General features: G+C 33.8%; 1 protein-coding gene across 7 annotated transcripts in view; it reads left to right on the plus strand.

The window, feature by feature from the left end:
* Nucleotides 1-23969, plus strand: part of LOC5573236 (rap guanine nucleotide exchange factor 4) — a 1027655-nt gene that overhangs the window by 400418 nt on the left and 603268 nt on the right. The gene's annotated exons all lie outside the window — the stretch shown is intronic.

Here is a 23969-nt window from a genome sequence, read left to right on the forward strand (position 1 = left end):
CTCACAGTTCAATCGGCTTTTTCAGGGCCAACAAATGTATACTAAAGAGTTATTTGTGCAATACTTGCTATTGTGTTTAACACATTCTTGATATAATTCATCTCGTAGCATCATACAATATCTGATTAGTTATGAATAATTGACAAAACGACAATTTGAGAATGTTTCCGACGACGCTGCTGCAGTGCTTCTATTTGTTAAGGAATGATTCAAATATTACGTAACCTAAAATCAATGGAAAAGAGTTATTTTGAATTAATTGCTCTAAATTAACAATGATTCAGTAAACACTTATAAATCAATTCTTCAATATAATGGCCTAAGCTTCTGAATACATGTAAAGTGATTGTTTGGGCAGGTCGTGGCTCACCGAGAGGTTGGGACTGCTGCTATCTTCAGGCTTTTGGATTCCAATTAATCGCCAACACGGGATACATGCACATCACTCTAAAACACACGTTTATTGCGGGCTAAGAAATGACTTATATTTCGAGCGAAATTCACTGGTTTATTTCTAGTGTTGCTTCAACGATGGGCAAAGAGGAACTAACAAAATACAAAATTAAAACTAGATAGCAGTGATCGTGTTTCTGTATACTCATGAGAGTGAGAGCCTATCGCTATCCTAATGAGGGTTCGGGCGGTTAGTTATATAACGAAAGGGAAATTCAAACAGTGATTATTTTGTATTAACACAAAATAATAACACACAATGTCTATAATACATCAGAATTGACATGCAACAAATAGTGTGAAAACTAATTGGATTTTTAGCAGTAGAAACCTTTCATAACTTCATGACGGCCAGGAAATAGAAGAGGCTAACGTTATCCAACGTCATCTTGGCGGTCGTATCTCGGAAACAACCTCTTATTTTTTTTTTACCGACGGTTTTTTTACGACCACTTTTTTCGACTGAAATTCAGATTGCATTGAATTGCGAAACTCTGTGGCGCTAGTAACCATCGAAATTTTGTTTTACGAATATCTCAGGATCCTGACCACTTAGAAAAATGGCGTCTTCATTGTAAAAGGTATGCGATTCAAAATTCTGCCACCAAGCGGCGTTAGTGAGCATGAAACATTTGTTTTGCGGTTATCTTAGGATCCTGGCCACTTAGAAAGATAGCGTCTTGGGCAAAGTTTGAATCGCATAGCTTTTATAATGATAGCGCTTGAACTAATGAACAACTTTGCTGAAGACGCCATCTTTCTTAGTGGCCAGGATCCTGAGATATCTGCAAAACAAAAGTTTCACGTACACTAGCGCTGCCTTGAGCTACGAACTGCTTTGCCGAAGACCCTATCTTTCTAAGTAGTCAGGATCCTGAGATATCCGCAAAACAAAAAAAAAATCGTGCTCACTAGCGCTGCCTAGAGGAAAAACCTTGTATCTCTTGACTAGAATAATGATAACCCTTGAGCTACTGAACAACTTTGGTTAGGATTTTGAGCTATCCGGAAAACAAAAATTATATGCTCACTTGCGCCGCCTGGTAGCAAAATCTTGCATCTCTTCGCTAGAATAATGATAGTTCTTAGGCTATTGAACAACTTTTCCGAAGACGCTATCTTTCTAAGTGGTCAGGATCCGGAGCTATCCAGAAAACAAAAATTCTATGCACACTTGTACTGCCTGGAGGCGCAATTTCACTTAAACTGTGTTGCCAGCTACGACCAAGTTTTGAACCTTTCATGAAAAACTGAATTACAGTTGAGGAGTATTGCTATGTTGCTAAGCATTCTATTTTTCTATTCCCCTCAAGTTTTATGGTTTTGATCTTTTCTTTATTCTTCTTAAACAGTGTTGCCAACAACATGAATATTTGTGATTCGGCCGACTGCATGGCACGCAACACTTTTTTCAACTTTGGTGAACATTCGGTATCGTTATCTTTAAATATTGTTGGTATTTGCATATCACACCCCCAATAAATTGGCTCTTTTGATAACAATCGAGCAGTGTTGCCATCTATTACCAAAATATGAAATCTTGTACGGCCATTTTGCAAAGTTCTCAACCCATGCTTCAACTTTCCCGAATATCTCGAATCAGTATTTCCACTTCTAGATGTTGGGTATTTCAAAAACATAATTATAACCCTGATTTTTTTACGACCGATTTTTTTACGACCCCCCGATAACTTTCATAAAAAGAGGTTGGGGTGTACGCGCGCAAAATTTGTTTGCGCCGCTGCTGTTCTTCCGATTTATCTTCACAACGATTGCACATTTCCTAGTTAAGCTTACACAGCGTAAACAAATACTCATTGAATAAATTACACCCAAAATTTTAATAGAAAATACCCAACGGATAAAAAGTTACAGCCATTTAAAAGTGGTGTAATTTGATTCCGTACACCCTTTATTTTTTAAGGGTTTAAATGAACAACTTTTGGCGATGTCAATAAAGTTTTCACGGTTCAATTCTAATGGGTCACCCTAGTCTGCAGCATTGCTCTCGCTGGGAAAACTAGGTGAGAAGCTACCTTTGCAAACAGTGGTTCTGGAAAAACAGCATCCTTCATCTGAAGCTAATCTTGAAGTTGGCAAAACCGATTTTCTCAAACAAGTCGTAGTGATTTCAGTTCGGAAGTAAAGTGCTGGTAGATGGAAAGATTTTAGTCAACCACGATCGTCGGGATGGTCGGGAATGCATCTTTCAACAGTGCCAGACATAGTTTCACGATGAACGATGGGATATTTGTTTTCTGGTTGCATTGGTTCGCCAATCGTTGACGAGCTCCGTTTGCAGATTTCAATAAGGAGCGTTCTTCTGGAATGTTGACCTATCCTAGCTACGAGTGAAAGTCAACAATGAACGGAACGACGCGATGGAGCGTCAATTGCGGCAAATGGTTGTAAACTGGAAAATTAAATAATTGCACTACGGTTCTTGAGGAGAGGTTTGTTTGCAAATAAACTCAACAATGACAGAAGGTGATTAGTTTGGAAACGATTATTTGTCGAACGGTGATTTGTTTTAATGTTGGCGTTAAAGCAGAAATTTCCAGTTCTAATAGTTGCATGGAAATGTTGTAAATGACGCTACTCTGATGTTTAGAGGTATTTTTGGATTGGAGCGGTTTTCTGCCATTTACCAAACTTGTTTGCAAATTGAATCAGTTCGTTGAACGAGATTTAACTTGCTGTTAGTTATCTACAATTTTTAAGTATGTTAATCCAAATGAAGTTTTTCCTGGATGCGTAAAATGTGAAAAACTATAACTCTTGAATAATTCCTTGAAGATAATACATGATTCTACATGCGCAAATGGAGATCTATTCACAATTTCTAATCAGAATCAATGTCAATTTTGGTTGTGTGTCATTTCTCGAGAAGTCCAACCCCACACTTTAAAAAATAATAATAATGTTTATTGTGATGTAACAATCAATGCTGTTTTAGATATTCAATCAATAAAAAAAACTCACAAGGCATTACACGTCAAGCTAAGACTTCTATGAGATATTGGATATTGTTCGACCAACAATTGTTGTACCGTCGTTGGGAGTGACAATGGGTCTAGGGGGTGAGATTGGGTCAAAACGGAAAAATATGATTTATGAAATATTTCAGCTAATAATGCTGATATTACTAAAATTAATAATTCATATGTTAGAGAACATATTATTACTCACAATAAATCACATTATACATTTTTAGAAATAGTAGTTTTTGTTCAGCATATCAACAAACTTGTATGTTGAAACTAGAGAAAATTTACAACATTAAATTTTTCGGGTGCAAAGTATAGCACATGTACTTTAATCTTTCATGTTATATTAGTAGAAGGTTGAAAGTCTTTTCAATACACTTCAGTCGTATTTTCCAAAATCTATTTGATTTTTCCACAAAAATTCCATTTTTTTCGGTACGGTGTCTAAAACTTTAAAAATGGGGGTGAGATTGGGTCATGCAAGAACGATTTTTAATGGAATCACAAGTCTACATTTTTGTCGTTTTACGGTGCCGTGTGTACTCTTTCATCATTTAGATACGTTTATTCTTTCTAAATACAGCATCGCCGGACCATCAAACAAGTCTACTTGAGAATTTCGTGCATCAGGGTGTCTACTACCTGGAAAAACCTGGAAAACCTGGAATTATCAGGGAATTTTATTCAACCTGGAAAAAACCTGGAATTCTCAGGGAGTTTCAGCCACAATCAGGGAAATTATTTTGAGTAATGCATGGCAGAATATGTCCTTTTTGCGACTCCAGAACTTTTCAACAACAAAAAAATTTCAGCCGCTAAAACGCTACTTTTGATGTGCAGTCATTTAACTATTTTGTCTTTAACATGCCTTTTTATGTAAGGTCTTTTTTTGTCTTAATATTACGCGGCTATTCCACAAGTTCTCTATGATGTTTTTCTCAGATCCCGAGGAGTTCTTCAGGAATTCTTGTGATATCTGCAGATATTCCTTCTGGGATACTCCAGGAACTCTTTCAGGAATGCTACCAGCGATTTCTAAAGTGATGCTTAAATAAAATTCTTCAAAATTTAATCCAGAAAATCCTAGAGCACTCCAGCGCTACTACCTCCAGTAATTTTCAAAGAGATTACTCTGAAAGAGTCCAATTATTCCAGGATTTCCTCCAGATATTTTTTCAAAGGTTTTTATAGCGATTTTTCCAGTTGTCAGTAACTTGTTACTTCTAGGAAATTTCCCACAGATCTTACAGAAGTTCTTCCATAATGGTTCATTCCAGTGTTTGAAACAAAAAATCGTTTCAACATTTTTCCAAACCTTATAATAATTCCTACGCTAATTATTTTATTTATTCCAGGCATTTTGAAAAGGATAAGTTTTAAAAAAATTTCTACGATTGCTTTTAGTAACTGCTCCAGAAATCATTCAGGCATTTTGCGATGAAATCTATTATAAACTTTTCCAAGAATTCCTTCATAAATTCAACCTGGTATTTCTCATTAGGTTTGTCCAAAAAATTCTCCAGCATTTCATCAAAATATTATTGCTGTGGTTCAACCATCTCTCGAAAAAACAAAAAAAAATCAAACAACATTTCTAAATATTCATGGATTTTTCACAACTTAATTAAAGGTTCCTCACTAGTGAATACTACAACAATTATTACAGTTACTATTCCGATCAATCACACATAAATTTCTTCAGATATTTTTTCTAATTTCTAAGAAAAACTCCAAAAAGTGTTAAAGGACATTATTCAGTGATTGGAATGGTTTTTTTTTAGTTATTTTAGCAATTAATTAGACAAATCCAAGAGAAATATTCATCATGAATCCAGGAGTTCTTTTCGAGATCATTGCAGAAATTTATTAGGGCAAACTTAGAGTTCACACAAGTTTCTTCGGAGATCACTCTAAGATTTTTTTGAAAGTTACACGCGAATTTTTTCAGAATTTTCTCTAAAGTTTGACGTGTTCTTTGATACAGCCCTTGATGAATAATTGGATACATTTAAAGTTCTTGGAGAATTAAAAAAATGGTGGACTCCCTGAAGGAATTTCGATTTCTTGAAATGCTCTAAAAAGAAATGTTGCAGAATGTCACAGAAATGTAGCAGAATGTCAAAATCAATGGAATAATCATTAGATAAACTTCTGGAGAACTTGGAACTGCCTTGAAAAATGAAACAATCTTTGGTTGTTTTTTTTTTATCCTTAGAAAAAATCCAGATTGATTTCATTAAGGTATCTAAAACGAAATCCTTGGAAGAATTACTTAGAAATTACAAATCAAACTCCAGAAGAGATCTTTGGAGTAACATGTGAAAGAAATCTACAGCAAAATAAGCGGTTATATTTGTCGTAATGTTACGAAGAATTAAAAAAAATCTAAGATATATTCTTCAATAAATGTCTGTTCAAATGAAGAATTGAATTCTCAGATCATGGTTTCTGTTAGTCTTTTTTCAGTTTTTTTTTAAGTTAGAGGTCTTTAAAGTTGTTATTTTCAGGGTCGGTTATAGTCATTTAAAATATTCAAAACGACCTCCAATAAATTTCATGGGTACGTCGCTGATCTTTAAATCTGAATCCCGTTTTGAAGGAACGGCTATTTTTTCCTCAGTTTGATTAGTGTTTTCTTCATATCTTACTTTGATGATCGAAGGCACTTTCAAATCATTTGATGAGCATTCTTGGATCTCATGGAAATTAAAACGAAATCACCCATTACAATCAATCTTTTATGTATTTTGGCGATTGTCTTGAACCTGGAATTATTTTTTGAAGCCTGGAAAAACCTGGAAATATCAGGGAATTTAATTTCTGTAAATGAGTAGACATCCTGTGCATTCAATAACAATGCAACGCATTTTGACAATTTCTCAAACCAGTATCTCTTTTTCGTACGCAGCAACATCGTAAAATTTTATCATATTTTTTTTTTCATATTTTATTGTTAATTTGTATTTTCATATCATAGAAACATCTCACAAAAGTAGGTACAAATGAGTTTGATTGCTGATATACCGGGAATATGACGTCAACAACTGCCTGAAATCTTTTGATCGTTGAATATCGCACCGAACTTTAACTATTTGCGAAGGATTAAAATAATCACTGTTCCAGAACATCTTTGGGGCTACTGAATAGGCTTTATGGCAATGAAGACGTGTCTTAGAAGACAATTTGAAGAAGAAAAAACAAGTAAATTTATGTAAACTTGACGATGAATGCTGGGTTTACATTTTTTTTCTCATAGCTCTTCAATTTTTTTATATAATCGTACTTTTAAGTGAGTTCATCATACTTCTGAAACTTCTTAGATGTCATTTCTTCTTGTTTGCATCGTATTTCATCAATATTTTTCAGCTGTGAGTGGTTTTGTAACCATATTCTCAAAAATAAGTTATTTCAATTACAGTGACCCAATGTCACCCCCTCTATGGGGTGAGATTGGGTCACTTTTCATTCACGTATAGTGCCGTAGTGAATAAATATTTTTCTTTAATATTTTCAACAGTTGTTAATATACCATCAAAGAACATACACACCAAATTCGAAGTTTATTGGAGTTAACTTGCGATAGTTATTCAATAAATAATTCGAACATATCCTTTTTTGACCCATTCTTACACCCAACGACGGAACCTAATATAAAATTTAGTTTCAAATTCGCAATATTAGCATAAGATCCAGCAATATTGAACTTACTCAATATTTCGCCCCAAAATCTACCCTATAATCGCTACAACATTCTGCCGAAGAGATCTCAAGTATTTCCGTGTCTCGCATAATTTGATCAAGCTACCCAGAGTTGACACAATTACAGCGTAATTCCGCAAATGTTTTAGCCAACTACCGGTGCCACCATCGCCATCTCATAGGGATTGGGACGCAAATTAGAGCCAATGACAACTTTGCACAAGTATCGCTCAATTGCTAAATTAGAAACAATTAACAAGCGAAAGCGAAACATCAGAGAGCAGGACCATTGTGTTGGTATTTCGAGTAGCTACTACGCACTGGTACGTCTAGGGTTACCAGACGTCATTGGCTGTTCCTACGCCAGGCCCCCCCAGAGTCTTCCAGGCCCCTCCATAATTTTGAATGAAAATACATATGAAAAAAAATGTTTACATAATTCTAAAGTGAAGTAAAAGCTTCTGAATCTATTGATAAACATTCTTCAGTAGTTACGTTCTTTTATTTTGTTCAATAATAGTGGGAAAACCTAGCTTGTCGTTCACAGCATAAGTGTGGCGGTTCTGAATTCGTTGAATTGTACGACCATCGAAAAATTAATCGTCCTGCTGTAGCTCGACATCTCCGTTTCAAAATACTGTGATACTAAAAAGCGTCAGTATCCTAGAAAATCGGTCGGAAAACCATACTATTTCAAATGTTCTAGAATAGTGTAGCCTTTTAACTGAATTACGATTTCCTGTGTTCTTGGAGGGTGGAAATTCATTGATAAAAAAAAGGTCTCGGCAAAGAAATATATAGGCAAAATAACTAAAGGAACTTCTAAGAGGTAAAATAGCTGCAATTATTGGCAAAAAACAAGGCCTAATTCAAAACATATCTCTTCAAGGAATTTCGAACTTACCTAAGGCTTCAAAAAAGTAAAAAAATTTTTGATTCTAGCAATATGTTCTTTCTCTGTTTTCGCTTCATTTTTTTTTAATAATTTCGTATGAATGAACTTTTTAATTTATCTCTAAACTACGTTTTATCAAGTAAGTTTTTTACATTCTTAAGAATTTAAGTGATCAAATTTGTTAATGTATATCGAAGCGTGGTTTATACCTTTTGCTTCAAATCTTTTAGAAAGTAGTCAAATAATATTGAGATTTGCTAAAAATGGCTTAACCTTGGAAAAGTTCAAACTTTGCCCTAACATTTTTTTTCTAAATATTCGTTGATTCTGTCAAATTCCTTCATATAGGGGAATTTACGTATTCTTGGCAGTCCAAACCGATGTCGCGCTTCTTTTGCAATTTTCTCGAACATCAGCAGAAAAATTACGTTTTTGCCTGTTTACATGTATGCGCTGCTCAATCCTCTATCAATTCAAAGATAGACTTGTTAAAACCTTCTTGGAAACTTATTTATAACGCTTCAAACAACCAATATCCGTGTGACTAATGTCGGCAGCCTTAAATATTCTCTTCGGAAGATTTTCCATAAGAACTGTAGGCAAATCTCCAAATCAGTCGCACTTTGAGGCGTGTTCATTTGAATTGATGGCATCTATGGTGAAATTGTTCGTCCAGTCTCGGCAATCTCGTCAATGGGAAGCTGACGAAACAAAGAAACATGTGAATGTTTTCATTGATGTGTTTTGAAGAAAAAATTCTGTGTATCATTTGAAATTTGGTTGCCGATAATAGTCCAATGATGCCGAAGTCGTAAATAACCATAGTTTTCCCAAAAAAGTTATTAAAAACTTTATCGCAAAGTTCATTATAAGTCCTTCAGAAATATTTTTAAAATGCATTTTAAATTGCGTTACTAATTCTCCTTTGTTTTTTTTTTGTAAATTCTACTTCAAATCCTCAGATTCTACAGGAATTATATACGAAAAGTATTTTTGGAACGTCTTTTGGCTTCGAATCTCCAGAAGAAATTTATTGAAAAATCCCAGGCATATTTTTACTTCCGAAATAAGCAATTTAGCAAAATAACTGGGCAGGGATTAATTAAGAAATTCATGAAGAAATTTGTGAAGATCTTTCTTAAAACAATGTTTCAGACATTTTTTTAAAAACTCTGTAAAAAAAATATATTCTGGATTTAAATTCTTGTACATTTTCAAGGCGGAATTCCTAGAGGCTTTTTGGCTTAATTATGAAGATTCTGATGGAGCTCCTTGAGAAATTTGTTTTTTTTTTTAATATGATTTTAGCGATTTCAATTATCCTGCAGTTTATTGTTTATTTATCCAGCCCATTGATTCACCTCTAGAGAAAAATATAGATAATCACTTATCTTTGGTTGTTTCTATCTGATTTAACATTTTGTTGTTTCTCCTTCCTTCACATGACGTATTCTTAGGCACCTTCATACAAAAATTCGTACTCCAAAAAGCAACATTTTAAAGAATCTAAAGGAGAAAAATGAATTCCAGGAGTTTTAAAATTTTTCAGAGTTCTTATACGTATGGCTCATGATTTCTGAAAATCCATCATGAATTCCTCAACGAATTTTCAAAGTTATGCAAAAATTTACTCCAAGTTTTAAATTATGAATTTTGTTAACCGCCAATATTTTCACCTTCAACTTTTACAGTTCTACCACAATAGTTAAAAGTTTTTAGATTAATCTGCCATATTACAGCTTCGGAGTTCAGGCGAAACATTTTCTCAAATGTAAGATACAAACACTTTCATAAAAATTCCGTCTGTTTTAACATAAACCATTGTCTATTATAAAGACGATAAAAATTAACAAGATTTTTTGTAGTTGATCCAACAAAAAACGCCAAAGCTTTTTCTGTGAGAAACATCGTCAGGATGTCAGAAAGTTCCAAAAATTCTACGATCAATTTTTGAGTTTCCCGATAAGAGTTCAATATTTTTCCAAATTCAATTTGAACTTTAATAATAAAAAATGAGAAATCTCTGAACAAATTTCTCGAAAAATTTTTTGAATATTTGCACGGAAGAACCCTTTTCACTAAAAACTTTGAAATGATTAAATTGAAAAATATGGGTAAGGAATTCCGGGATTAATATCAAATTGATTTTTCGATAAATTTAAAGAAACACTTAGACAATTTCTTTTGAAAAAATGCAGATAGATTTGTTGAAAACTTCTCTGAGAAATCACTAAGAACATTTTCCCAGTTATATCTTATTTCATTATTTATGAAAACCTTGTGGAATATTAGGAGAAATCAAGAGAGAATCAATATTTTTTGCTGTGAATTTTTTAAGCAATCCTCTACAGGGTTTCGACTTGATTTGGAAAATAAAATTCCCTGACTTTCCCCGACCTTCCAGTAATTTTTCAGAAACATTTCAGAGTACTGAATTTGGTTTAAAGACGAAATAAAAATAAAGTTGTCGGGCTCAGCGCTACATTTTGTTTACCAAGTTTGGCATATCGCAGTACACTTTCTACGACATTCTAGATTTTGATGTATTACTTCAAGTGCCGTCAAATTTTTAGCAACTACAAGGAAAATTATGGTCTTTATTTGGACCGTAATAGGTCGTATAAAGAAAAAGCTTTCGCTCAGTTTAGCAAAGGCTTTCACTTTACTCGAATATAACTGTTAGATAACTTTCTAGAGCATGTTTTAAAGCTAGTATGATTAAACTGATCACTTGAGTGTTTTCTTTCAAAGCTTAAAGATTCGTATGAAACAAAAAATAGTGAAACCTGAGTAGATACCCAGAAAATCCTGAGTCATCTACTTACTAATCATACTCAGTTAAAATCTTCAAGATTTCAAATTCTCGATGTTTTTTTCTACATGTATTTGTTTAATATAAGAAGATGTTATTTCAAAAAAATCTTACATTATTCCTCCATAAACTAATGCGAATATTTCTTCAAGAATACTTAGGAAGATTTTTTCAAGAGTCTCAATTTTGTTTTCACTCGAAATGATTTTTTTTAAAGATTTGTTACAATTTATTTATTTTAATAAAAATTTTGGACTTTTCATATGAATTATTGGTTTTCTTCCCCGGAGAATTAATCTAAAGATGCTTTAAAAAATCATTCAGGGATTTATTATTGTTCAAATAAAAACTTGTCGTGCCTCCAACAATGCTGTGAGGAACTGCTCCAAGAATTCAAAAATCGATTCTTCTAAGAGTATCTTCAAGAAATTTCAATCTATCATAGCAGAAATTCTAATTAGAGAATTTCTGGATTCTTAAAAATCTTGGAGCAGGGGAAAAGCACTAAATTTCGACTCACAAGAATTCGGTAAACGGTCGGTAAATGTTACAATTTTAATTTCACCGGAAAAGACCGATGAAATTGTCAATAAAATTAAATTTATGATAGCGGGGATGATCCAGACATAACAAATTGCAAAGAATCGCAGTTTGAACACTTAAGGAGAATTTCAGAAGAATCTCCAGAAAAACCAAATAAGGATAATAGTGTTGTCACAGAGCACGTATATATAAGAAATGAATGAAATATTTGGAATGATACTAATAACGAAATAAATAAAATTCCTCTTGGAGAATCAGACATTTTGTTCGGCCAAATACTAAGTAAAACAGACTTTATATACATGCATATTTTAGTTCTAGTCTAATTGCTACAAAAAGGGTTCATGCCACCATCGACTTTAAACCAACAAGAAAATTAAGTGAATAACGTTAATTAAACGTGGATTTTTTTTTAAGATAGGCTATGTTGAAAAATGTACTTTCTCCGGTGAGAGCAAATGTGGTAACCCTAGCATGGGTCCGATGGATTTATCAGTAGGTCAGCGTGGGTGAGTGTCGATTGTGGATGGTTTCTCGGAATGGTAGCGAGAGGCCTCAAATATGCAAACAAACAGAGTAAAATGGAACGCGTGGTCGCAGAATTGGAATTAATATTAATTACCGGACAAAACGCCGATGGTTGATGAAAAGGGAAGGGAGATGATGACGCTTGCGATGCTGATGATGGGGCAAGTGTGCCACCCCTGCTTTTTATAAAAATTACAATATATATTTTCTCTTTGAGCTGAACAATATGTTTCCTTATAGTTCACAATACACCCGATTCTGTTTTTGCACGGATTTTTTTTACACGGCCGTGCAAAAAAAGTTTCCATACATTTTTTTCCACCAAAACCTTATTTTTGCATGAAACGTCGAGATATAGTGTTACTTTTTTTGCACGGTTTTTGAAATTTTGAACTGAAAACTTTTTTTGCACGGTACGCATCCCCCGTGCAAAAACAGAATCGGGTGTACAATGATTAAAATATGATGAAAATTGCTCTATTTTTCACGTATCTACAACCAAATTTGAGTGGATTTTTATAAGATTTCGTTGTTTCTAAATAGCATAGTGAAAGATAAATTATTAACAGATTTTTATAACGTACTGTACATCGTGAAACTATTCAGATGTGTAAGTTATTGTGGCATTTGAACGAAAAAAGTATTTAGTTTTACATACGAAATCCAGTTTGGTTGAAATGTATACTTATTGGGGCAAGTGTGCCACCTACTTGGTAAACAAAATATATTGTAGTGATATATATAAAAATGTAAAAATCATCAACAAAACCATAATAAAAAATCAAAATAAGGCACCAGTAGTAGTTTCTGAAGTATAGTAGGAGAATATCTGACATTTTTGCCCCCTGAGGCGATTTTTTCTCAAATATTCATTAATAACATGTTTTTCGGCTTATTAAGTATCGTTTTACATATCTATATCAATATTTTACCGTTATTTAGTGCTGATCTAGTTTAATATTATACATATTTGCCGTAATATAAGGGTAATACATATATTGTATTGAATGGAGACAAAAATAACCATTTTAGTTATTCGAATTGAGTAATAGGGAGTTACGCATGTTTTGACCCTTATATAAAGCCTCCCCTTACTACGGTAAACTTAAAATTATTTTTTAAATTATCGATTAGCGCCTGCTTTGTAAGTAATATTAATAGGAAATAAAGAAAATTTCATTACAGGTAGAATTACATGCGATGTTCATTCGGTGGCCGTCTTGCCCCATATGGGTGGCACACTTGCCCCATAGTGTTGAAAAATAGGTTATTTTGGATAATATTTGAGAAGCTCCAAAACTAATACTTTTTGAAATTATTTTCTTTTTCAATGGCACAGTGGTTATGAAAAGATGTGAAACTAACCTCATGAGGCTGAATTGGTGGATTTTTTAAGCTTTAGGCAAAGTTAGAGAACAATTTGATTAAGGTGGCACACTTGCCCCAAATTCCGCTAATTGTTACGAGGGCCGTGTTCGCTCATATGCTTGCTTATGCAAGTCGATTGGCCATGAGCTCTGGTAATCACAGAGGATAATTAAGCGCGATCGGCAATGGAATGCAGTGCAGACGTCAATTAATTGATAGTTGCGCTTTGATCTTGGTGTTCTTGGAACTTTTCAGAACGGAATATTTTGCGATCATTCTGATTTGTTTGAATATTAATTTGGATGCTATTTTAAAAGATGAAAACATCAGAACGGTTCGAGGATGACAAGTTACAGTACAGTACTAATGTGTTTGGTACATTTTTTTCAAAATTAAAATTTCTGCATAGTAATTACCACCTTTAAATCGCCACCGAAAAAACTGAAAATTTCACAGAACACTATTTTTATGGTGAGGATGGTAAGGAAGATATGGAAGATTGGATTTTCGAACATTTTTAAATTTTGAATCGCTCTAAGGCACATGCTTATTATGCGTGAGATAAAAAAAGGAAAAATGGATTAAGATTCTGTTGGAATTTTGAAGCATCTAATTCAATGTTCGCTCCAAACAAATCGAATATGATATATGTGTAGGTGTATGTGTATAAAAAAATATTGTTTTTCGATCTTCAAAAACTCTGTAATATACAGCTAAAAATATGTTGTAAGTTTCAGTTTATTTTCATGTACATACAGGGTGTCCGCAAATTATCCGAACAGCAAAATATAGGAAAGATGATCTCGCATTGAAAGCAATGAAAAAAATAATGTCCATGTACTTTTTATAATACATCTATATGTTAACACAAAAAAAAAACTTTAAAAAAAATCGAAATTATTGCTTGTTACTGAGATAGACGTGTGTAATTTTTTCGAATTCGATCTCCTGAGGGCCGCTAGTCATACTGGAGATGCGTTATCCTTAAAATCTAAAAGAGATGAATCCAAATGTCCTATTATTATTTGATGAAACCTACAGCTTACAGTCTTACTTGAAGCCACAAGACTGGAAATAGAAAATTATACGGTTCAAATCCAGTGAGTTCTATGGAAATTTCCCTTCCGACATAAAGCTCGAAAAACAGCTAGCTTGGCTAGGTTTTGCAAATATTTGAAATCGGAAATGTGTCGAACTTACTTCTTAAGAATTTAATGAACCAATGTTTAAAACCATGCAAGAATATTGAATTTATTATGCTTGATGGTATAGAGCCATGTCTTCAAAGTTTGTACGGATAATTTGCGGACATTCTGTATTTTGAGCATCGAAATAAACTGAATTGTCAACGACAAATCTCTTATTTTTCAATCGAATGCACTTTGACTTTACACGATCATATAACATTCAAGCATCTTTAGCTGAAAATTAAACGTGATGCAGTAACAGTAGATGATTTTCGTTGGATTTTACCATCTTCTTCTGTTTACGTTACATTGAAATTTAAATACTTTTTTCATACTTCCTAACAATAGAGCAAATAACTTTCTCTCGTACAAAACCTCCATCCACCATCATTATTTTTCATTAATCGCCAGAATTGGAAACAATCTCGCATTCCAGTTGCACGCATTCTTGTCCGATCGTTAACCGATCGCCACCTATACCTACTTCCCATGGATTCGTTCCGTCGTTCAACAAACGAGACGATCGTAAAAAAAGCATTTCCTCGCTCCTAACAACTCAGCAGGCGACGGCGATGAAAACCGATCGCCTCTCAACTTAGAGCTACTATTCCCACGTGGATCACTATTTTTCGCGGAATCGGAACCATCTCAGCCAACCAACCAGCAGCCGCAGCATCTCACCTACCCATTCGGTCCAACGGACGACAAGCCGACGACGGAATCAATTTCACGTGTCATCTGAGCTGCCACCGATATGGGCGTCCGATTTCTCGCTCTCGTTCGCCCCAAGTCGCTCACTCGCACTCCGTTATGATATCGCGTCTTCTCCAACCATCATCCGTCCGGTCCGAGTGGTCTCCGGATGACGGCCTCTCCCAACGATACGTGGGTTATCTGCAGCAAACAAACTGCATTGTTTACATTTCCGAAGCAAAGCGTTCTCTCTCAGTTTCAAGTCTTCAGTCAGAGCAGCATCCGCTAAGGGTATGCGATATGCATCTTGTCTGTACGAAACAAAATGATACACGGAATTTCTAACACTAATGGTAACGAAACGAAACGATATATGGAAAAGTTTTGTGAAGCTCCATTATAAAAAACTCGATATAACACAGAGCTGTATGAAACAACATGAAATATAAAAGTAATTCTGTCAGATTATAATTTCCGCTGGAGAGCCGAATGCTATTCCTAATACTTATGGTTCACTTCGGCATAGATTTTTAACCAGCTACTGAAGTCATATTATTGTTTGTAACATGTGTCGTATTGAAGTGATTCATACTTCAAAGTTGTAGACGATTCGCACAATGAATGAGAAATCTCCAAAAAAAAGGTAATTTTGGAACAACCATTTTTTATATATCATAATAACTATTTACAACGATATATTTTAAGAAAAATATTTTAAATTTAAAGGGAACTGAAGTGAATAGAATTTGAAGATTTATCATGATGTTAGTCTTTTTACAAAAAACAACCTGCACATTTGAAGTGTTGCTAGTTCACTTTCATCGTCATGTTCGGAAAATAAGAGATAAAAATGCGTTATGATGCCTCTCAAAGCACTAAGAAAATAATCATAATTGGCAGTATAATAAAATTAAATTAATTATTTTCATAATGTGTAACACTGAAATCACCGATCGAAATATTTGAGGAAAAACGTACACAAATTGATGTAGATCGTAGTGTACATGTTGATTAAAGGTGTGCTATTTTTCAATAAACGACAATAAACAGTAAATTTAACACATTAGAATGCGGTTAAAACTTACGATTCAGCTCACTATTCTCGAACATAGTTATTAAGTAATGTAAAACAATTTTGAATACGCTTTTTACTTTTTATTTTTGCAGAGAGTAAAAGGATGGTATTTAAGCAAATTTGGACATAAATGGATAATTCATTAGAGTGATCTAGTGTCAGAGATTAATAGAATATTATTGGTGATTTTAAAGCTCTTCCTTCAGTAGAATAATGATGACTACCAACATCCAATTTGTTTATAAGAATGAGATATTTTCATTTATGCGTAAAATAATGTTTAACTTTGAAGAATAGTGTTTCTTAGTTCTCTGAAAAAAACTATTAAGTTCTTGGAAAAGAGCAATATGTTAGACCTTGTGTAGAATAGAACCGATTTCGTTAAAACATTAAAAACATATAACACAAACAAAGTGTCTTCTTTATCGAATGAACAGTCCCTAATAATGTAATAAAGTTTGAAAATGCGGTTTCCTCCATTAATCATGATGGTCTTGGCGAAACCTTCCTTACGCTATAACATGAAAATTATTGAACTTCAAACCCACATACCTTCAATTTTTTCATGGCCTAAAATCTGTTCATAAGCCACATTGGCTTAAGGAAGTTACTACGCTGAGTCATGTGGCCAAAAGCTAAAAAAAAATGGATAGTCAATAGATGACGGTCTAAAGTGTCTAACATTCGTTTTATTTTGTTCGAGGAGGTTGAAGAAACCTAGGGGTTTCAATCTCAAATTTCTCAAAAAAAAAAGGATTGACCACTTTCCAATTTTTTTCCTGTCCTCAGAAGTTAACCGTATAACCAAACATCTAGAAATTTGAGGCACAGACTCTTAGGATTCTACTGAACATAAACTTTCAATTGGGTAACAAACTCTTGTCCCTAGCATAAAAATATTTCCATTTACTTAATATGGGGTTGTTGAATTCCTTGTCGTTTTGGAAAATTATGTCCGTCAACATGCATGCGAGTTTACATGTTTGTATGGCGATTTATTTGCCAAATTTATCTAAGAATTCAAACTACAAGTGTTAAAGAATACGTATTGACAATATTCGTATTTAATACTTTCAATGCTCAAATAATTATTTATGCAACAAGTTTCAATACGATGTTTTTTTTTCAGCACGGATCATACATTTATCAAACGATGCTTGCCGATGGTCATGTCATATAAAAGTTAGAATTTTGTATAGAGACTGCGAACATCCTAAATAAAAAAAACATTTAATCATAATTTAATCGTGCAATTCAAACCAAACTATATCCTATGTACATGAAATTTTCAATCCTATTTTGCGAACTCTGCATGCTTGGTGGATAAGATTATAGTTTGAGTTTCATCATTCAGATATTAATGAAACCAGTCTTTTATACAACTTCAACGATCTGTAGCTCAAAAAATGTGACGTTCTGAATCATTTATGAGAACGGTATCGGATTCGTCAACCCAAAATTTACTAGAGGCATTATTTTTGTTACTTTGTTTATTGTTTCCATCCACATCAAGTCCGTGTCCAGCTGCTTTAGGAAGGTTGCCACTTCCACCCATGATGGTTGTGGACTACCCGCCGGAAAGCGAAACTGTACGGTATTGATTACTGTTTCAGTCATGCTCTTTCTACAGCACAAAAATCAACCACGAGAGATGTAGCAACAGTTAACGACCGTGAAACAAAGCGCGCTTGGAAACTCTTCTGACAATAACGAGAAACCGATCAAGGGGGAACACAATTACTTGCGTCCGTTCTCGACGACGGCAACGATTGAACTCTTCTTAAATTTATAATAATTTAATTGAAAGGTATGAAATTTATTACAAAAAAAAGGTTTTTCAACGTTCTTTAAGTACAAGTGCAAAAATTGGTGAGTTTACGAAATTTTTGCTTTACGAAGTACCATAATGTTCATTATTGCTTTTTAATTTTACGAAAGTTCAGAAAATTTGAGTTTAATGGTTTCAAGCCGTTTCAAGTTGCCTCACATGGGTCGTCAATTTTTTTTTGGTTATTTTCTTATTTTTTATTGTTAAATTATTGAAACTTTTATCAGGCCACTTTGTATACTGCACCACTGTTACTTTGAGAAGAGCCGTTGAACTTCATATATTTACCATTTAGGTAGAATGGAGAATCACATATTTGTTTTCAAGCTAGACCACAAAATGAGAAACAATACCCATACTTGCACTAAAATTTGTCATTATATATCTAAAACCAATAACGCAATTCATAGATCACGACAAATATACTTAACATTACAAGAACATAAATTTGATATCTTATCTATGACTTGTAAGTTTCCCTGCTGTTGCAACATAACCCGTTTGACGGAATTCAAAACTACTATAAGCCTTAAATAGAAACGGAGAGCTGTTTGAAAAATTTTTATCCCATCACTATAGATGACTAGTTTTCTTTCTGAAATAAATTTTTAGCACTGAGCTAGTTTATCTAGGCATAAGGAAGAATGGAGAAATCTTGTACAATGGGTTACATACATGGCCTGATTCGCTACTCGCCACATAATAATGCACATGCGCTAATGTCTATGCACGAAAAATCGCTAAAAAGTAACGCGAAAAATATTTATATGGCGAAATGCATCTAACGAATTATTTCTCAAAATCGGGAACTTTTTTCGGAAAAAATATTTTGTACTGGTTGTACGTGACGATAATGTCTATCACGCCTATCAAATATTTTGTCGATTAATGCTTTCATTTACGAGAAATTTAAAGTTAGATGCCTTTCCCCATACAAAATAAAACGAGAAATTTTCTGCTGATCAACTGTGGACAAGATCAAAGCAGGTAATCCATTGCTGAGCATTCGGAAGTCAGTGTAACCCACAATGGATTCAATTCACTTTCTATAGCATAAACTCGAGCAAGAACTTTATTCTAGACTAACATTTGAAATGAATCTTTGAGACGAAATTGAGGCATTACATGCAAATTCAATGTCAAATTTCAAGTTTTCATATAAACTCACAAAGACCATTTTAAGATCATTTTAAAAAATTTGATTGTGTTTTTTTCTCATAAATCCAAATCGAAGATTATTCGAACAGTCCATAATTAAGTTTATCACTTCAAATGTTTGTCTAGATGCAGTTGATTCATGATCATGATCATGATTTTAAAAACTTGTAATCAGATAATCCTAGGGTGTGCCACAAATACACTACTTGGACCAAACAGATAACTTCCCCAAACACTGTGCAGCTTTTTGATAACATTATGCCAACTTCGGGCTTGCCTGATCATCTTAAAATTTTCATCATATATCGAGTTTGATATGTTATATCTGAAATACTTCTCTACTATTGCAATGAGGTATTACAATCTTTTCTGATCGTAGTGATCATCTTTGAGAGATAGAAATATAAATTCTTCAATATAAGGATGAATTGACAAGATTCTATTTTTTTGATCTTGAGATGATCTTAACAGCTCAGGTAATTTCATCGCATGCCTTAATGATGATTAATAAAACTTTTAAATAGATACTTTAATGGGGAGGCAAAAATATGAATTCAGTTCAATTAAAAATAATTCATAATAATGAGTTCAACTGAGCATTTTGTTATTTTCCGATTGAGTTTACACTGTATTTCCAATTTTTTTTCTAGGATTGGCTACAAAGTAATCTCTATTTAATCAAAGTGTTTGGATACATGTATAATAGTTACATTTGATTGGCTTCCCTTGCCTTCCAGTAAAATTTACATTACGTGGCGTTATACAGCTGTTGATTTGGTTGGGATCTGACATCAGTCCAAGTATTGAAAAATTTGTTTAAAACTTTAGAAATTTCTCTAGTGACTGCTGTAAACTTCCACAAAAATGTTTGTCATGTTCTTATTATACATTTTTGCATGCTTTTTCAAATATCGTACATGCCTAAAAACTATGGCAAATAGTTCCGAATCTAATTATTTTTCTATAGAAAACAATAAACTTGATGCAAGAATCAATAAAAAAATGTTAAAAGCTCGAGGCAAAACAAAACGTTAGTTTAAAATCTGAAGGGTATTTCTATTCTTAAGACGTCATGTCAATATTGATGTCGCTGTTTATGTTGGTAGCTCTTCGTTTGTTTGGATGGTTATCACAGACTGTGAACGTCACAATTCTTCACTAGAGCACTCTGTCCAATATATGAATTTTCCAATATGCCAAGCGGTTGAAAATCACACATTGCCTTATTGGTATGTAATTTTTTGAAAAAAAAAATAGCGAAAATACTAAAAAAACTGACTTAATGCACCGATGGTGAGACTGTTAGGTTTGAGGGAATTATTATTCACCATTCATTTGGAACCTTGTATCAGAATAACTAAACTTTAGTATGTTCCCTTTTTAATAGTTTAATGGTTTGCGAAAAACTCCTGGAAAGTAAGTACTTAAATGTTAAACGATGTATGAGTTCAGATTTGTCCTCCAATTAAATGCTATTTTGTCTAGAAAGCTGTATACTAATACCGAAATATAAGAAATTGATATCCTAAAATATTTTTTTAAAGATTTATGTGCAGGTTTAAATTAAAAAAAGAAGAATTTTAGAGATTTAAAAATAAATCGATTTTGTTATCTGTAACTTATAATTCGATGGCAATATTATTGTGAATGATGTCAAAGCTTTCAATCGATGGAAAAAGAGCTTTAATTGGATTGAAAATAGCTGAAAATTTGATCAAAATGTAAAAAAAATGAATATTTCAGAATAAACTTATTTTACAAAATTCATCCATTGATATCTCTGTAACTAGTAATCCGATTTCAATGAAAATTTGAATGTCAGAGCTTTCATTAGCCGATAGTAGAACTTGAATCGGTTAAAAAATGGCTGATAAATGGATCAAAATACAGACAGTTTAAAGCAGAGATTCCCAAAGTGGGCGAATTCGCCCCCCTGGGGGCAATTTTCGGGTCCAGGGGGGCGAAAATTTGTAAAACTGAATTTGGGGGGCGAAACGCATAGAAAGGGGGCGAAAGTGCTAGTAATGAGATTGAATGAATGTCAAAAACAAAATGTTTGTATTTTTGAAACAAGAATCAGACACTGACATTTTATCAAAAGATAACGTAAATTTGAGTAGTTCTTAGTCACACTATCATTGGATGTGTTTTTGAAGTGAGATATTTGTTGGAGCTGTTGAATTTTTTGGAACTTATATCAAAATCAGAACAAATATTTAGTAACTTTTTTTGTAGGAATACTTAAGTTTAGGCAGCTTAAGTTTTTATTAGTGGAATCTGGTTTTTCACCAAAAAAATGAACATTATTCATTTTAGAAAACATGGTTTGGTTACACATGGTCCTATCAGTTATGATGATACCAACTATTTTAAAACTTGTTATGGATGGTGTTATGGATATCATCACTAAACTTCAAAAAAGGCTGATAGAAATATTGATTTGTTTTATGCTACACACCAACCAACTCTTTCAAAAAATCGAAAATTATGAAAATGAGAAAAATATTTCATTATGTTTTTGACTCCCATAAGTTATTTAAAGTTTTTAAGTCACCAAGCCCGGTAAAACGACGATAAAAAATGGTGCAAATAAAAACGCTCATGTCTTTCTTCCATAGAATTAAAAAAAAAACTCGGTGAATTAGTTTTTTTTTCTTTCAATTTTAGTCCATAATTATTTTTAACACGTTGCGTTCAATTGCGTTGATTGATATGCGGATACGTTTCGTTACGGGACAATTTGATTTAGTGATTTTCCTAATCTTACTTAACAAATATTGTGTTATTGTGAGTGCTGCTGGAACATCAATGGACAATACGTTGAAAAATGACATCAACTCAATTTTGACAAAAATGCATCGGACTGATTTGCGATTCACTACCAAATTACTACACTAGTAAACCTAATAAATTGACCAACTTCAAAAATTCAACGCAGAATGGTGTTTTATACATATATTCAATTAGGGGAGCGATTCTGAAATTTGTTGGCCTTAAGGGGGCGAAAGCCAAAAAAAGTTTGGGAAACACTGGTTTAAAGTATTGGAATATACTTTTTCTAGTATTTCAGGGTACTGTTTGAATCATAACACTGTAATGAAAAGTCCAATCGCAATGAAATTTAATAGCGTTATATGGGAATACACATAAACGGACATGTGCTCAGTTCGTCGAGCTCTATCGATTGGTATATGAGACTTGGCCCACGGATCGAAAGTCAGTTTTTCAAGCGATCTTCATACTCTTCTTATGGTTGTAAGAAGGGTAAAAAGTCGCTGAAACAGCTTTATCTAGCATTACATTAGCTGAAATTCTTTATTGAACCGTCTCGTCATGGAAGTGACTCGTTGAATAGCATTATTTATTTTACTTCATTGGACAATAAATGTAAACAAACCGCATCCAAAGTATCCTCATGGTTTGGTTGAGTGTGTATGAGACGTTGTAGTAGTAATCGCTATAGTACATACAAATAATCATATATTCACTTTACTAGTGTCCTTTGGCAAACTGCTTAGAAAAAAGTGTTTGCAGACTCACTCTCAAATCTCAATCATTGAGTTCTTTCGTCAGAGCAACTTACTCACTTACGCTTATGCCGTCAAAACGATTATGAAAAAACAATTATGAAACCCACACGTAGAAACAAAAATTATATAAATTTTGAGTATGCTTTACTCAAAAAGAAGTATATATATTATTATTTCAACTCAAAATCTCTTGGTATATTCTTGATTCCTCACGAATGATGTTAAAAATAAAGAAAGCTGCATCATCATATTTTAAAAATGAGTACTTCTTCTCTTTAAGCCACGTTTAACAATTTTCGGCCAATCGCGTTTGCTTTCTTTGTGATATGGTAGGAAACCTTGATTTTTCTAATTGAATTCAGATCTCCTGCCCAAATCCCCTAAATTCGGAACAACTGACCACGATAGGCAGTACTATTTGATTCCTCACTTGAATAAAAGAGCCTGGGCTAGAGGCAAGTTCTATTTAATGTTCAGAGAATTTGTCTAAAGCATTGAGCTGATAGCTCATTTCGATGCAATTATCAACATTAACCATTTTACCCTTGGAAGAGAGCGCGCATTCCAGGGAATCCTCCCTTCCTCCATTTTTGCCACGTTTATGAATAGCATTAAAACCCACTTTTTTGGAATGAACGAAAGAAGACGTGAGAAGGATTACCACCGCTAGCTTTCGCTAACGGATCCAACGAAAAATCGAAGGCACTGGTCCAAACAAGTATCAAAAAGGGATTAATTGTAGAAAAATAGTACTGAAAAGTACTGCTTTTGTAACACTGAGAAGCACTGTTTTATTGGATTAGGTAGTTTTAAAACCTTCCGAGAGCAGACATAATTTGTGTACGCACAGCCAGAAGTTACGATGCGCATTGATCGTTTTCCAGATAATCATTCGGTATATCGCATACCCCTGTCGTATCCATCTGCAGAGCGACCTTCGATCGCGCAGAGTTTGCTCACGGCAGCAGCCAGCAGCTTGCCGAGTGGCGCGCGCTCCAAACGAATTGCGGGAAGCTTGGCGCGTCGGCGTCAACGCAACGGCTTCGCACCATGCGGCGATTAGTTCGCACGTTTAGTTCTCCGTCGGATGTTCACTGAGGCGTATTAACGGTCGCGTCGTCCATCGTCGGTCTTTTCGTTTGGTCGGTTCTCTAATCGCGCTTTGTGTGCTGCTTCGTTAATAGCGGCTATCAATCGATCGAATTCATGATTT

The sequence above is a fragment of the Aedes aegypti genome, chromosome 2 (genome assembly GCF_002204515.2).
Source record: "Aedes aegypti strain LVP_AGWG chromosome 2, AaegL5.0 Primary Assembly, whole genome shotgun sequence".
In the NCBI taxonomy this organism is placed as follows: Eukaryota; Metazoa; Arthropoda; class Insecta; order Diptera; family Culicidae; genus Aedes; species Aedes aegypti.